Here is a 13,813-nt window from a genome sequence, read left to right on the forward strand (position 1 = left end):
CTTCCCCCCCCCTCCCGCCACGGCAGCTAACCCTGCCTGGGGAGACTTCCCCCCTCACTCTCCCACCACCACGGCAGCTAACCCTGCCTGGGGAGACCTCCCCCCACGGAAGCTAACCCTGCCTGGGGAGACCTCCCCCCACGGAAGCTAACCCTGCCTGGGGAGCCCGCCCCAGCTCACCTCAGCTCCGCCTCCTCCACTGAGCACGCCGGCGCTGCTCTAATTCTCCTCCCCACCCAGGCTTGCGGCGCTGATTGGAGGAGACTTAGAGCTGGGCTGTGTGCTCAGCAGAGGAGGCAGAGTGGAGGTAAGCTGGGGCGGGGAGCTGTTCCCCTGTGTGCGCGCCCCCGGTTACTGCAGGCAGCCCTCCCCACGCACCCCCCCACCCAGCTCAGCTCCACTCCACCTCCTCGCCTGAGGGGACTTTTAGGCTTCCCCAACCACTAGGCGCCCTAGGCAGCCACCTAGTTTGCCTAAATGGTTGCGCCAGCCCTGCCAACAGACCACAGTCGTCAGCAGGATTGAACATGGGATCTGTGAAGCTCAGTGTATGTGCCTCTACTTCATGAGCTAAAAGCCACGTGGCTCTTAGCTAAGGCTGTAGCAGACTCATCAATCTCTAGCTAGGCTGGGCGCCACTAGAGGGGGACATAGACTCATAGACTTTAAGGTCAGAAGGGACCATTATGATCTTCTAGTCTGACCTCCTGCCCAACGCAGGCCACAGAATCTCACCCACCCATTCCTGTAACAAACCCCTGACCTATGTCTGAGCTGCTGAAGTCCTCAACTTATGGTTTAAAGACCTCAAGGTGCAGAGAATCCTCCAGCAAGTGACCCGAGCCCCATGCTGCAGAGGAAGGTGAAAAACCCCCAGGGCCTCTGCCAATCTGCCCTGGAGGAAAATTCCTTCCCGACCAGAAATATGGCGATCAGTTAAACCCTGAGCATGTGGACAAGACTCACCAGCCAGACACCCAGGAAAGAATTCTCTGTAGTAACTCAGATCCCACCCCATCTAACATGCCATCCCAGACCATTGGGCCTATTTACCTGCTAATAATCAAAGACCACTTAATTGCCAAAATTAGGCTGTCCCATGATACCATCCCCTCCATAAACTTATCCAGCTCAGTCTTGAAGCCAGTTAGGTTTCTTGCCCCCACTGCTCCCCTTGGAAGGCTGTTCCAGAACTTCACTCCTCTGATGGTTAGAAACCTACATCTAATTTCAAGTCTAAACTGCCTGATGGCCAGTTTATATCCATTTGTTCTTGTGTCCACATTGGTACTGAGCTTAAATAATTCCTCTCCCTCCCTCGTATTTATCCCTCTGATATATTTATAGAGAGCAGTCACATCTCCCCTCAGCCTTCTTTTGGTTAGGCTAAACAAGCCAAGCTCTTCGAGTCTCCCCTCATAAGACAGGTTTTCCATTCCTCGGATCATCCTAGGAGCCCTTCTCTGTACCTGTTCCAGTTTGAATTCGTCCTTCTTAAACATGGGAGACCAGAATTGCACACAATATTCCAGAGCGCCACACCAAGCAAGCATAGGTTACATACTTCCCCTAGCTGAGGAAGCGCCTCCCGAGCTTTGGATACTTCCCATCTGATATCCCAGATAAGCCCCTGGTTCTAGGGCCAATAAAGCCCAGTCATTGGCAGGCAGCATTGAATCTCAGACCTCTGAAGCTGAGTGTTTGAGCCTCTACTGCATGACATAAACGCCAGCCTCCTAGGTTAAGCTTCAGAGGTCCGAGATTCAATGCTGCCTGCCGACAATTGGGGTCTGTCAGTGTTATACTAACACGTCCATATTACACTGCACAGACCTTCTGACTCAGGTCTGTGGCTTGAGCTGCATCCACACTGCAAAATGACAGGGCTTGGACCCAAGTCCCAGCAGAACTCAGGATCTGACCCTGAACCCCCATTTGTAGGGTCCTAAGACCCAGGCCCTGCGTGTTTGCTGACCCGAGTCGGACTCATTTGTGCATGGATGGAAGTGGGGCTTGGGCTCAAACCTGAGTCAGAGCCCGGGCTTAATGTACAGTGTAGACGTACCTGCAGTTAGCTTGGCAGGTTCGTCCTTTAGCTCAAAATAGTTACTAAACTGCTCAAGATAGTTAAGACCAAAGCAGACTGTGAAGAACTTCAAAAAGATCTCACAAAACTAAGTGATTGGGCAACAAAATGGCAAATGAAATTTAATGTGGATAAATGTAAAGTAATGCACATTGGAAAAAATAACCCCAACTATACATACAATATGATGGGGGCTAATTTAGCTACAACAAATCAGGAAAGAGATCTTGGAGTCATCGTGGATAGTTCTCTGAAGACATCCGCGCAGTGTGCAGCATCAATCAAAAAAGCAAACAAGATGTTAGGAATCATTAAAAGGAGGATAGAGAATAAGACGGAGAATATATTATTGCCCTTATATAAATCGATGGTACGCCTACATCTCGAATACTGCGTACAGATGTGGACTCCTCATCTCAAAAAAGATATACTGGCACTAGAAAATGTTCAGAGAAGGGAAACTAAAATGATTAGGGTTTCCTCCTCCATATGAGGAGAGATTAGAGGGGCTAGGACTTTTCAGCTTGGAAAAGAGGAGACTAAGGGGGGATATCATAGAGGTCTATAAAATGATGAGTGATGTGGAGAAAGTAGATAAGGAAAAGTTATTTACTTATTCCCATAATACAAGAACTAGGGACCTCCAAATAAAATTAATGGGCAGCAGGTTTAAAACAAATAAAAGGAAGTTCTTCTTCACACAGCGCACAGTGAGCTTGTGGAACTCCTTGCCTGAGGAGGTTGTGAAGGCTAGGACTATAACAAGGTTTAAAAAATAACTGGATAAATTCATGGAGGTTAAGTCCATTAATGGCTATTAGCCAGGATGGGGTAAGGAATGGTGTCCCTAGCCTCTGTTTGTCAGAGGGTGGAGATGGATGGCAGGAGAGAGATCACTTGATCATTACCTGTTAGGTTCACTCCCTCTGGGGCACCTGGCATTGGCCACTGTCAGCAGACAGGATACTGGGCTGGATGGACCTTTGGTCTGACTCAGTATGGCCATTCTTATGTTTAGGTGACACAGGCCCGTGGCTGCAGAGTGGAAGCACCAGACTTCACGTCCCTGCCACCATAGGGACAGAGGGTGTCTGATTCATGGAGTAAGCATGCCATATAGCACATGGATTCATCGCATGGGATTACATTGCAAGACTACTCAAAAACTAAATCCCTGGGGAATGTAATGCTCTCTTTACTGAGTGGAGCTCCAAGCAGGAGCAATCACACCAGGCAGCAGCAGATGCCTGTAGGTTTCCAAGTGGCCCTGAAGACGCTGCATAACACCTGGAGCTCTAAAGACCGCATTGCATGGTCCCTCCACTTGAACCTCTCCTCCCCCCATAATCCCCGGCCATGGGGCTGTGCTATGGAGGCCTTGGACAGGCCATCCACATGAGGGTGAATGTCACCTGTCCCTCATGTCAGTGCTCGAGAGCCATTTCCCTGGTGGTTTCACACAGAATGACATCCGGGCAGGTCTCTCTTCGGCTGTAATTACTGGCATTAGTCACCGGCGTGCAGGGGTTATTGGGGTGACTTGTTTCCCCACCCCTTCCTGGGTAACAGACTCCCACACAGCAGTACTCCAGTGGTCTCATGCCAGGGCTTTGGCCTGACTCCGGCCTCAGGGGTCCTTCCAACCCTTATATCAGGCGGCTTTCCAGCCTTGGTGGCTGGCAGGGAAAGTCAGGCTGCCCCTGTATTCTGGGTTCCAATCCAGGGCTGCTGAAGCAAGCAGTTCAGCTCTACTCCCTCTCTAGGTCAATTCCTCCCTCAGCCAGTCTCAGTCTAGTCCCTTTTCCCCAGGCCATCCCCAGGCTCACCCCTCCACAGACTCTCTCCCCATCCCAGGCTCTGCAGAGTTCTCTCCAGCTCCTGTACCGAGCCACCTCCCCCAGCACTTTCTCGTTGGGAGCCCAGGCCCTGGTTCCCCACCCCTGAAGCCCTTCCTTTGTATCCGCCACCAAGCTCCTCCCCGGCTGGATCTCATCCTAAACTGGGCCTGCTCTGCCCTGTAGATACCGGCAGGTGCCACATTGAGCTCTCCTGTTCCCCTTAATCCTGTCAGTACCCGTGTGGGGCAGTGGAGCTGGAATACTTTTAATAGTGGGGGTGCTGAAAGCCAGCCCCCTTACCCCAGTCCACCCCACCTCCTGCCTGCAGAGTTGGGAGCAGGGCCATGTTTCGGGGAGTGGGGGACCCAGACAGGGGTAAAGGGGCTGAGGCTGTGGCCACAGCTGGGGCTGGCAGCTGGGACCCTGGGCCAGCAGTGGGGTGGCAGCCAGGACCCCAGGCACAGGGCTGGCAGCAGAGCCCCATGTAAAACCTGAGTTCCCGCACTCATGATGTGGGGTTTATGACCCCCTCACAACATGGCTCTAGGCTTTCCTTCCCTTCCTAACCTGATTCTTCAAGAAGGGGGGAAACCTTCCAGCTTCATCAGATTCAAAGTGGTCGGCACTTGTATAGTGACTTAAATCCAAGGATCTCAAAGCATGTCACAGACACTGAGTGGAGTCCCCTGTTAGCTGGGAGATATTATCTCAAAGTTGAAGATGGGGCAACTGAGGCAGAGAGTGATTTTAAAGCCTTATGTTCAGAGGTACTGAGGACCACTGGCTCATGCTGATGTCACTCTTAATCACTCTGTGCCTCGGTTTTCCCTTCTGTAACATGGGGATGCTACTCCCCTACCTCATAGGGTTATTGAGTGATACAAGTGTGACATTGGGCAAGTCACTTAGCCTGTGCTTCAGTTCTCCATCCATACAATGGGGCTGAAAGCATTTCTCCACCTCCCGGCAATGTTGTTCGGATAAATACATTAAAGACTGTGAGGAGCTCAGCTACTGCAGAGCATATAAGTAGCCGGGACACATAGCATCACAGTCCTCTTGTCAGCAAGGGAGTAGCACAAAAGTCAACTTCCCAGCCCCACAGCTGTAGATAGATTTTAAATTTCAGGATACTCTGATCTTAGCTAATGCAAGTGGTTGGAAATGACTAACATAGGAAAAACCCCAGGCAGTTCAAGCAGTAACTGCCGCTGCTTTTCAAGGAGAGAAGTTTGCCTGATGGTTGTGTGTGGGCCACTTTGCCACCTGTGGAATGACCTGCCTGAGGGTAGATTGATAGGTTCCCCTGCAAGAGCCAGACCACTGGTGCAAGAGAAAAAGAAACAAGCCAGAAAACTCGATGTGGAGTTTACAGAAGCATTAACTCCCCAGAGGTCTAAACCACACCAGCCTAACTTGCACATTTGAATATGTTACATAAAACGAAGAGGGAAACTTTAAATTTCCTCTGCTGAATACTCCAGATACTGTTCCACATCGTACAATTGCAAAACAATTTTAAACTCGCCTTAAAATACATAATTCACCTTCAGGCATTGTATTCCTGAAGCCAACAGGAATACAAGCCAACATTTTCCCTTTCCAAAACACAGCAATCTTGTCGTTTTCAGTGTAATTATCTAATACACACAGCTCATTGCCACCTCTTAAATACACAAAATAGTGTGTATTCCACAGAACCAAATCAAGTGCATATCATTTTCCTCGTCTATAATTGCTTTAAGTACCAAGGCAGTTGTCATAGTTATGAGGCTTATGTTACATTACCCTTTAGCTTAAAGGTTTTAATGGAGAGAGTTGAAAAAAATGACTCCCGCCCGTAAATGCAAACGTTTAACATCTTAACTTTGAACCACGTACTGAAAGATCGGAGAGAAACACTGGGTCTCTGTCTCAGTTACCCCAAAGCGGCTTAACGCCGCCGGAGCGTCTTCAGCCGGTATGGAGCTGGCCTGAGGACCCTCTCCCAGCCAGGGACATTGTCATAGGTCTCACCCCCACTTAGAGCTGTTGGGTTCCAAGATAGGGACCTGCATGGACTCCCCTAAACTAAAATCCTAGTTTAGATCTGGTAAAAGCTGCCACCACCCAATAATGTACGTGTATTGGGACACAGTCCTTCCCCAAAATCCTTGGGGATCCCAAGAGCCCCAAATCCATGGAGTTCTTACACCTAGGAGAAGTAAACCATTCTCCCCTGCTTCCTCCCCCCTCCCTTCTCCTAGGAGAGATACTGGGATTCAACTACAGAGGGATGCCATCCTCTTCCCTCCTCCCCTTTCCCTGAGAATTCACCCAAGGAAAGATCAACCAAGTCCTTAACAGAAAAGATTTATTAAAGAATAAAAAGAAAGTAAACTGTCTCTGTAATACCAAGATGGAACAACACACAGGGTCTAAACTTATCAATCTCTGGAGAGAATCCCCCCTCCTTTCTTTCTCAGTAAAAGCAATAACAGTACAGAATTAAAGAAATTCTATAGCAAAACACACAATTACAAATACAGAAATAACAATATAAAAATACTAGTTCCCTTTCTAATACTCACTAGCTTGAATAGAAGAAATTATTGCAGAACTCTGAGAGGACTTGATTAAGATGTCTGGACTCCTTTAATTCCAACTAGCGAGTCACTCAAACAAAGGCCACAGGAAAAAAAACTTCCCTCCACAGGGATTTTAAATTATCTTGTCCCTGATTGGTCCTCTGGTCAGGTGTTCACAGGTAGAAAAAAAAAACCTTAACCCTGAACTAACTGTTTATGACAGACATATTGGAGGTGCAGAGGGGAGGGCCCGGCCTCACTCCAGAATATGAAGAGCACAATGGAGACCGAAAAGCCACTTTATCAACACTACCTGCCTGAAGCACAGGAGCACGGGGGTGAGGGGCGGGTTGTTGAGAAACGGGGCCATTGGCCTTTATTTCTCCTTCCCAACACCATCCACTCTCAGCATCACAGGGCCTGATCCAGAAAAAACTCGGCTGAGCATCACACGCCACACTCTGAGCAGTCCTGCTGATGCCCATGGGACTACTCATGCAACAGTAGGCATTGCACCCAATACTCAGTGCTACCAAAAGCCCATAGCCCTCATTTTTCCATAGCCCCCTGGGACGTTCCCCTGGTGTTATCTGGACCGGTGATCTGCTAGGTCACTCCAATCCTCGACTCTGGGAGCCAGCCTTACCCTGCTCCGCTGTGAGAACCCCCACTCCTGGGCTGTTCACGCACAGCCTGCGGCATGTAAGCTGCTCCCAGCTACGTGAGTGAGCACTTTTGGCCAGCCGTTGCTTGGATTGTGCAACTGAATGACACTAGCCAATATCTCTGGTCCCAGACACAACTCTACGAACCTCTGTCTTGCAGTGTCCAGTTATGCCCCCTGGATGCTGCAAGCTTATATGAGTTTGTCAATTTAACAAAGAAATTGATATGTACCAGGCTCGTTATCCCGACATGCTTCAAACCAAACACACTGCTTCAGGTAGAATAAACAAACAAATTTATTAACTACAAAAGATGGATTTTAAGTGATTACAAGTCGAAGCACAAGAAGTCAGATTTTGTCAAATGAAATAAAAGCAAATCACGTTCTAAGCTGATCTTAACACTTTCAGTAGCCTTAAAAAATTAGATGCTTCTCACCACAGGCTGGCTGGTTGCCCTTCAACCAGGCTCTCCCCTTTGATCAGGGCTTCAGTCGCTTGGTGTGGGGTCTGTAGATGGAGGCGGAAGAGAGAGAGCCTGGCAAACGTCTCTCCCTTTTATCATGTCCTTTCTTTCCTCTTGGTTTTGCCCCCTACCCCCGCCCACCTTCAGGGTCAGGTAACCATGACCTCATCGTAGTCCAAGGGAGGGGGCTCACTGGAGAGTCCAACAGATCCTTTGTTGCTGCCTAGGTCAGTGTCCTTCGTTCTTGTGAGGCTGGGCTGGGTTTGTCCCATACAAGCCCTGATGAGGTGTGAACTGCCCCTCTGCTCCTGGAGAATTTTGCCTGGGCTTGTTTTAAGCCATGAGGACACATTTTCAGCCTCATAATTCTATACATGCCATTGCAACCTATAACACTACCCTAACAACAATGCTCAGTGCATCATGAGCCTTCTGAAGACACCCGACATGACAAACTTTGCATTGGATGCCACACAATCCTATTATAAGGATGAATATGGGGGTGCAGGTTGCTCCCCTGAGGTACAGAGTCTCACCTCTACTTCCCCTCTTTTTATCAGCCTTCACGACCACATGGCTATATGCTCCCCAGTGCAAGCCATGGGTGCACAATCTAGCCCTTAACGTTCAACCTCCTTGGGGCAGTAACCTGTCGGTCACTTGTCTGGAAAGCACCGTGTACCCCTATGGAAGGATGGCCCAGTGGTTAGGACACTAGTCTGGGCCTTGGGAAACCCAGGGTGACTTCCCTGCTCTGCTACAGTCTTTCTGAGTGACCCTGAGCAAGTCACTTATCCTCTATGGCAGGGGTGGGCAAACTTTTTGGCCTGAGGGCCACACTGGGGTTGCAAGACTGTATGGAGGGCCAGGTAGGGAAGGCTGTGCCTCCCCAAATATCCTGGCCCCTACCCCCTATCTGCCCCCTCCCACTTCCTGCCCCCTGACTGCCCCCTCAGAACCCCCAACCCATCCACCCCCCCCGATCCTTGTCCCCTAACTGCTCCCTCCTGGGACCCCCCACTGCTAACCGCCCCAGAACCCCACCCCATCTGACCCCCTGCTCCCTGTCCCCTGACTGCCCCAATCCCTATCCACACCCCGCCCCTGACAGGCCCCCACGGTTCTGCAACCCCCTGTTCCCCATCCCTTGAGCGCCCCCCACGAACCTCTGCCCCATCCAACCACCCCCTGCTTCCTGTCCCCTGACTACCCTCTGGGACCCCCTGCCCCTTATCCAACCCCCCAGCCCCCTTACCATGCTGCTCAGAGCAGCATGTCTGGCAGCTGCGCCGCCCAGCCAGAGCTAGACACGCTGCCGCCCAGAGCGCAGCCCGCGTGGCGGCGTGGCTGCAGGGGAGAGGGAACAGCGGGGGAGGGGCCAGGGGCTAGCCTCCCTGGCTGGGAACTCAAGGGCCAGGCAGGACGGTCCTGCAGGCCATAGTTTGCCCACCTCTGCTCTATGGGCCTGGGTCACACTGCCCTCCCTGCAGGAGTCCTGTGAGGATAAACGCATTATAATCTGGGAGATGCGCCAACGAGATGAGAGCCACATACGTACCTTAGCTAGGCAAATAAACCCAGCCCATACAATAACAATGCTAATACCTCGGCCTCTCAGCACGCAATCGATTTGACAGGGCTCACGCAGAGGCATAAAACGGATTCTCAGATATTCTGGCTGTTAATTGGAGTTGATTTGAAGCTGAGTTTGGCAGAACTCTTGAGGAGTTTACTCAAACTGAAAGGAAAGAGAGACACACACACAACATCTTGAAATCCGGCCAGCAGGGTGTCAGAGGACAGGTCTCCTCTGTTTTTACAGTGACTCAAGGTTCACCTGGGCCCTGCTGTGGAAGCAAAGGGAGGCAGCAGTGTCTGATCCATTGCATTCGTCCCTGCTTTCAACTGGGTTCCTCTAACACGTTGGCAGGAGAGCAAACAGCAAGGGTTGCTTCTTGTCATAGGTCCTCTGTCACTGCCAGCTGCCATTTTCAAGGCGAACAGTCTGGCCAACCCCAAATATTACAAAAATCATTAGTTAGCCCCATCCCCCCCAAAAACTCTTGAGACTGGCTTAAAGATCACAAAGTTTAAAAACAAACAGATTATGGCTTCCTTTCCTCTGGTTTCTGGTGTCTTTAGGCTGCAATCAGGTGCCCAGCTCTGAAGGTAGTGCTGCTGCCAGCACAGAAGTAAAGGGTGGCATACTTTTATCCTATAGGGTACTTTTCTAGTATGGCGTAAAAGTACATGAAAGACCAGATTTCATGGGGGAGACCAGATTTCATAGTCCACAGCGTGTTTTTCACAGCTATTAATTTGGTAGGGCCCTACTTATTACACCAGTCCCCAAAACAATTCCCGCCGAGTCAGCTGGAATCTCCCGTTCTGGCACCGCCCCCTCCAGGAAGAGATGGGACATAACTCCACAGTCTGGCCCTTTCAAGGATCTGTGTCTTATTAAGCTGCCAGTCAGCAGGGTCTGCCCACTGGGTGCCTGCCCGTATTGTTGCTAAGTGTGTCAGACTGAATGCCGCTTCCTTTTCTAGCCCTCAGCCCCGGTCCCTCTTTGGTTCCAATTGCGAAGTGGAGAAGCCAATTCCAAATCCAGCCCCCCTCTCCACAAGGGATTAAAGCCCCAGCTCTGCCATTGAGCCTCAGATCCAAACCTCCTGACACGAAGCCCTTCCTGATCGAAACCCTGGTCAAACGGCCCCACGGAGCCCCTGGGAAGGAAAGGAGCCACTTCCCCCCATGCTCTTAGCCCGTCAGCCTAACACAGCATCTCCTCCCATTCTTCTCCCTTCCCCGCAGTCTCCTGCCAGCATCATTTTCGTTCTCAGAGACCCAGAATTAGTAAAGTTTGACTACATTTATTTCAGAAGCATTTTGGCTGTAGAGCAGTGTAATGTAAGCTGAGCCTCTGTCAGTAGGCGCTTCCGTATAGCTTCACTGTAGAGGCCACACACTAACCTGTCACGCAGGGCATCATTTAACATCTCTTTAAAGTCACAGTGTTCTGCTAGCTTTTTTAAAATTGCTACAAATTGTACAACTGTTTCATCTTCCTTTTGGTCTCTTTTGTGGAACCTGTATCTTTCAGCAATTACCAGGGGTTTTGGGGAAAAATGGGACCCCAGGATTTCCACAATGTCACTGTAAGATTTAGTCTCAGGCTTAACAGGGTGTAGTAAGCTGCGTAGCAGGGAGTAGGTTTTAGCCCCTACAACACTTAAGAATATTGGCACCTTCTTCGCTTCCATAGGCGCCGACTTATATGGGGCTCTGGGGCTTTAGCCCCAGGAATAAATCCCAAGCAGGGGCTCTGCCCCACCAATGTTTTCTCCCCTGCTTGGAGCGCACCCCCCGCCGCCGCCGCCACCGTCGCCACGGCTGGAGCTTCCCCCCTCCCCGCCCGGCAGGGGCGGCTCTAGGCACCAGCAAAACAAGCTGGTGCCTAGAGCTGGGGCCCCAGCTCATCCTGCCGCTGCGAGCCGAGGAGCGGCCCGTCCCCTGCAGCCGGGGCAGGGCCGCGCTACCGGCTCCGCTTGGGGGAGAGGGATGGCCCCTTACCGGTAGCGCGGCCCCGCCTGGCTGCAGAGGACGGGCCGCTCCTCCTCTGCTTGTTCGCGCCGGTTCCTACACAGCGCAGCAGCAGCAGCTTGGCTGGGGGGGGCGGGGCTAAGCTCCGCCCCGCTCAGAGCCGCGTGGTCAGGGGGCGGGGCTGGGAGCTCCGGGCCGAGCGGCTCCTCCCCTGACCACGCGGCTCTGAGCGGGGAAGAGCTCAGCCCCCTCCGGGAGCCATGCGGCTGCAGCGCTGTGCAGGGCCGCTCCTCGAGGCGCGCAGTGAGCGGGGGGTAAGCAGCCGGGGCCGGGGGGTTGGCTAAGGGGCAGGGAGTCCCGGGGACACTCAGGGGGCAGGGAGGGGGCACAGGTTCTGTAGGGGAGGGGCGGTCAGGGGCCAGGAAGGGGGTTGGATTGGGGGTCTCAGGAGGTGGTTGTCAGGCATCCCCGACCCCATTATCCCCAGGCCCAGCCCTGACCCCAGCTCCAAGCCCAGCCCCACTGAGATGGGCACCCCCCCCAACCCATCCTCCCCACCCAGCCGTGTCCCCGAGCTCCAAGCCCTGCCACTCTGAGGTGGGCACCCCCCCACACCCATCCTCCCCACCCAGCCCTGACCCCCAGCTCCAAGCCCAGCCCCTCGGACCTGGGCACACCCCGGCCCCATCCCCTCACAGCCCTGACCCCAGCTCTGAGCCCAGCCCATCTGATCCGGACATCCCCTGTACCCATTCCCCCCACAGCCCTGACCCCCAGCTCTGAGCCCAGCCCCTCTGATCCAGACACCCCTGACCCCATTCCCCACAGCCCTGACCCCAGCTCCGAGCCCAGCCCCTCTGATCCGGACACCCCCGGTACCCAGTCCTCCCACAGCCCTGGCCCCCCGCGCCGGGCCCAGCCCCTCTGATCCGGACACCCCCCGTACCCCTTCCGCCCCCCCCCCGGCCCCCCAGCTCCGAGCCCAGCCCCTCTGATCCAGACACCCCTGACCCCATTCCCCACAGCCCTGACCCCAGCTCCGAGCCCAGCCCCTCTGATCCAGACACCCCTGACCCCATTCCCCACAGCCCTGACCCCAGCTCTGAGCCCAGCCCTCTGATCCGGACACCCCCCTGTACCCATTCCCCCCACAGCCCTGACCCCAGCTCCGAGGCGAGCCCCTCTGAGCCAGACAACCTCCGACCCCATCTCCCCACAGTCCTGAGCCCAGCCCCTGTGAGCCAGGCACCCCCCAGAGCCCAGCTCCCCACCCAGCCCTGGGCAACAGCAGCACCACCTCCAGGCAGTGACAGCCCATTGGCACCAACCATCACCCAGCAACAGCCCATTATGTAATTGCAAATGTAGACAGACCAGTAAAGCATTTAATGTTTTTAAATAATGTATTTGGTGTATTTTCAAATTATTACAAATTAATTTTCACTAGTTATTTTTTACATTTCCAAATACATGTTACTATAGTATTGCAACTTTTTTTTATGGAAGGGGCCCCCAAAATTGCTTTGCCCCAGGCCCCCTGAATCCTCTGGGCGGCCCTACCCAGTGTGTGTGAGGAGCTGGGGAGGGACGGAAACGGGGTCCCCTGGAGCCGAGCCCGGGCTGCGATGGCGGCGAGGGGCTCCTGGAGTGTGTGAGGAGGTGAGCGGCCGGCTGGGTTCGTCGGTGCTGAGCAGGTAGCCCCACAGCCGGAGATCCTTGCCTTCCCTCCTGCCGGGGCTGGGCCAGGGCACCGTGAGGCTGAAGAGCAGCAGGTCCAGGGGGCTCTCCAGGTCCTCGGCTGCCAGCAGCCAGACAGTAAAACAGAAGGTTTATTAGATGACAGGGATACAGTCTAAAACAGAGCTTGTAGGTACAGAAAACAGGACCCCTCAGTCAGGTCCATCTTGGGGGGTGGGGAGCCCAGACCCAAGTTCTGGGCCTCTCCCGATTTCCCCAGCCAGCTCCAAACTGACACTCCCTCATCTGGCCTTTGTGTCTCTTCCGGACAAGGAGGCCACCTGATCTCTTTGTCCCCAACACCGTCAGTTGGCACTTTGCAGGGGAAACTGAGGCACCCACACAGTATTCAGAGAAAACATTAAGAACATTCCCACTTTGTCACAACAGGTGCAACAAAATTTAATACTGTATATTAAAGCAGGCAAGTGCTGCTTCTGACTTTCCACTTTTAATTGACCCTTGTAATCTTGTAGTGCTGACGCATTGTAGCTTCATTTTATATCAGCTTACAGGGTGAGAGCGGCGGGTGGGGGGGGACGACACACCACCATTTTGGGCCCCACCAAAAATTATACGAACCTGCCGCCTATGTTCGCTTCTGTAGTGTCATTTGCAATAACAAAAAGCTCAAAACGCTCAGTATACACATGCCACTGCTCTATATTCTCATCAAAAGGTTCCAGTGACCTGGTCAGAGTAGCCATGATTTTTAGTTTCACTTTCACAGTCAGTGCAAACAAGCAGCTTTTTTTGTTTGTTTGTTCTTTACCTTGACTTCTACTTACTTCTGTTACTGGAGCAGCACCAGAATCCCATCCATCGTCGCCACTTTTTATATCCTTGGGGGCAGCCGGTTTAGGAAGAAATCACTTGAGGCCAGACAGCAGACAGCTAACAAAACTACCATT

Source organism: Mauremys reevesii, unplaced genomic scaffold, assembly GCF_016161935.1.
Source record: "Mauremys reevesii isolate NIE-2019 unplaced genomic scaffold, ASM1616193v1 Contig96, whole genome shotgun sequence".
Classification (NCBI taxonomy): domain Eukaryota; kingdom Metazoa; phylum Chordata; order Testudines; family Geoemydidae; genus Mauremys; species Mauremys reevesii.